Genomic DNA, 3,919 nt, shown 5'->3' with positions numbered 1-3,919 from the left:
ATTTGCCCTCCATCTTCAATAACTAATGGACATTTCTTGACATAAGGTTTTAAAATATATGTATCAGAGCACTTATATTTTCCAAGTTATGTTTCATGTAAATTATACTTGAAATATTTCTGATTGTATTAAATACACCTTACCTCCATTTTGTGGTTTTTTTCTAAGAGGTTGAATACACGTCAACTTTGAGTTCTGTATTTGTGTCCTGATGAAGAAGCTAACTGAAATGCAGGACATTTCAGACCAACTTTCATGGGAGAGTTCTGTGAGGACCAGAAAAGAATGCTAAATGCAGAGTTTTCCTTTCCTTAGCCTCCAGGAATTGATCGAGCAGACCTGTCAATCCCAAATTCTAGTTAGATTAGAAGCTTTTGAAAAATTGAAGTGCCTGAAAGATAACATAGTCACAGTTAGGATTCAGTGCCCTGGGTCCAGATAAGGAAACAGATTTACTACCTCATTAAATTAATGTGGCTAAGATTCAAGACAGATAAGCTTCTGTCAAACTGGGCTCTGTACAAAATTATGTTTTATATAATAAACTCCCAGGGGATTATCATTGAACCATACTGGGTGTATCTGAAATTACATATTTATTGATTTACATCTTGATCAAATATAAACTCTGTGAAGGCTGGGATATCACCTGGTTTGTTAACTGTTTGTCGGTACTACCGAGAACTATGTCTGGCTTTAACTGGGTGCTCAGTAAGTAGGGTCTGAGGAGCTAAGTAACTGAAGAGTCATTCAGAATTCCTGTTTCCAAGGCTTTAGACGTCATGAAAAATGGCAGCCACCTCTCAGCAGGAAAAATAACTGCACCTTTTCTTGATGTTGATTGTATTTGTACCATCTTATCTATTGCTGCATAACAAGTCATTTTATTAACACTTGTTCACTTTCCTCACAGATAAGCCACTTTTTCAGGACTTTGGGGACTGCTCATCTCCACTCCATGTATGTCATGGGAGTGGCCCAGCTGGCACTAAAGGATCCACTTCTAAAATGGCCTGTTCACTCAGTGCCTGTCCATTAGTTTTCTCACAGCATAGCAACATAACTTTCAGTTTCATAGCAATTAATTTTCTTCCTGTTCCTGTTTTAGAGGCAGGAAGCAGATGTCTTCAGTCCTAGCCCAGAAACTGGCTGAGTTATTTCCACTATATTTTATAGGGTAAAACAGACATTGAGCCAACCGAGACTCAAAAGTGAGGGGACATAGATACTCACGTCTCAGTGCAGAGTGTTCAGAATCTGTGGCGATGTTTAAATCTGTTATACCCTCCATCTCCAGAGCAGACAAATGTAACATCAAGTAGCCTTGTGCATCCCCAATTTGTGCTCCTCAGATATATGCACTTTCAGAAATTTTGTTTCCTCTGATATTATTTCTGAATTTCTACCTAACGTTTATGCTGTGATTTCTTGGCTTTTCAGTTTTAGACATTAAATTTAGACATCATTTTAAAATAATTAGACCTATAATCCCCACCTTTTTTCCCCATGGACACGTAGTCTGGAAACCCTCTGTTCTGCTCTAATCTGGGCTGTCTGAATAGATGATAAAATGAACAAGGTGGCAATTTGAGGAATGTGAAAATTAAAACACATGCCAACTTCTAGTTAATAAGCTAAATGTTCTTAAACTATCTCAGGAATGCCCTACACATATTCTCAGAACAGTTTTTTTCTGTCCTTTTATCGGCTATCAGTTCAGTTCAATCGCTCAGTTGTATCTGGCTCTTTGCAACCCCAGACTGTAACACGCCAGGCCTCCCTGTCTATCACCAACTCTCGGAGTTTACTCAAGCTCATGTGCATTGAGTCAGTGATACCATCCAACCATCTCATCCTCTGTCGTCCCCTTCTCCTCCTACCTTCACCCTTTCCCGGCATCAAGGTCTTTTCACATGAGTCAGCTCTTCACATCAGGTGTCCAAAGTACTGGAGTTTCAGCTTCAGCATCACTCCTTCCAATGAATATTCAGAACTGATTTCCTTTAGGATTAACTAGTTATATATCCTTGTAGCCCAAGGGACTCTCAAGAGTCTTTTCCAACACCATAGTTCAAAAGCATCAATTCTTCGGTGCTCAGCTTTCTTTATAGTCCACCTCTCACATCCATACACGACTACTGGAAAAACCATAGCCTTGACTAGACGGACCTTTGCTGGCAAAGTAATGTCTCTGTTTTTTAATATGCTGTCTAGGTTAGTCATAACTTTTCTTCCAAGGAGTAAGCGTCTTTTAATCTCAGGGCTGCAGTCAACATCTACAGTGATTTTGGAGCCCAAAATAAGTCTTTCACTGTTTCCACTGTTTCTCCATCTATTTGACATGAAGTGATGGGACCGGATGCCACAATCTTTATTTTCTGAATGTTGAGCTTTAAGCTGACATTTTCACTCTCCTCTTTCACTTTCATCAAGCGGCTCTTTAGTTCTTTGCTTTCTGCCATAAGAGTGGTGTCATCTACATATCTGAGGTTATTGATATTTCTCCCAGCAGCCTTGTTTCCAGCTTGTGCTTATTCCAGCCAATGTATTCTGCTTATAAGTTAAATAAGCAGGGTGACAATATACAGCCTTGACGTACTCCTTTTCCTATTTGGAACCAGTCTGTGGTTCCATGTCCAGTTCTAACTGTTGCTTCCTTACCTGCATACAGATTTCTTAAGAGGCAGGTCAGGTGGTCTGGTATTCCCATCCCTTGAAGAATTTTCTAGAGTTTGTGATCTTCACAGTCAACGGCTTTGGCATAGTCAATAAAGCAGGAATAGATGTTTTTCTGGAACTCCCTTGTTTTTTCGATGATCCAGCAGATATTGGCAATTTGATCTCTGGTTCCTCTGCCTTTCCTAAATCCAGCTTGAACATCAGGAAGTTCACGGTTCATGCATTGCTGAACCCTGGCTTAGAGAATTTTGAGCATTGCTTTACTAGCATGTGAGATACGTGCAATTGTGTGGTAGTTTGAGCATTCTTTGGCATTGCCTTTCTTTGGGATTGGAATGAAAACTGACCTTTTCCAGTCCTGTGGCCACTGCTGAGTTTTCCAAATTTGCTGCCATATTGAGTGCAGCACTTTCACAGCATCATCTTTCAGGATTTGAAATAGCTCAACTGGAATTCCATCACCTCCACTGGCTTTGTTCATAGTGATGCTTCCTAAGGCCCACTTGAGTTCACATTCCAGGATGTCTGGCTCTAGGTGAGTGATCACACCATCGTGATTATCTGGGCTGTGAAGATCTTTTTTGTACAGTTCTTTTTATTCTTGCCACCTCTTCGAAATATCTTCTGCTTCCATTAGGTCCATACCATTTCTGTACTTTACTGAGCCCATATTTGGATGAAATGTTCCCTTGCTCTCTAATTGTCTTGAAGAGATCTCTAGTCTTTCCTATTCTATTACTTTCCTCTATTCCTTTGCACTGATCACTGAGGAAGACTTTCTTATCTCTCCTTGCTATTCTTTGGAACTCTGCATTCAAATGGGTATATCTTTCCTTTTCTCCTTTGCTTTTTGCTTCTCTTCACAGCTATTTGTAAGACCTCCTCAGAAAGCCATTTTGCTTTTTTGCATTTCTATTTTGGGGGGATGGTCTTGGTCTCTGTCTCCTGTACAATGTCATGAACCTCCATCCATAGTTCATCAGGCACTCTGTCTACCAGATCTAGTCCCTTAAATCTATTTCTCACTTCCACTGTATAATCAGTAAGGATTTGCTTTAGGTCATACTTGAATGGTCTAGTGGTTTTTCCTACTTTCTTCAATTTAAGTCTGAATTTGGCAATAAAGAGTTCATGATCTGAGCCACAGTCAGCTCCAGGTCTTGTTTTGGCTGACTGTATAGAACTCCATCATTGGCTGCAAAGAATATAATCAATCTGATTTAAGTGCCATCCAGCTGGT

Source organism: Oryx dammah, unplaced genomic scaffold (assembly GCF_014754425.2).
Source record: "Oryx dammah isolate SB20612 unplaced genomic scaffold, SCBI_Odam_1.1 HiC_scaffold_1, whole genome shotgun sequence".
Classification (NCBI taxonomy): domain Eukaryota; kingdom Metazoa; phylum Chordata; class Mammalia; order Artiodactyla; family Bovidae; genus Oryx; species Oryx dammah.
This window is presented reverse-complemented; position numbering follows the sequence as displayed.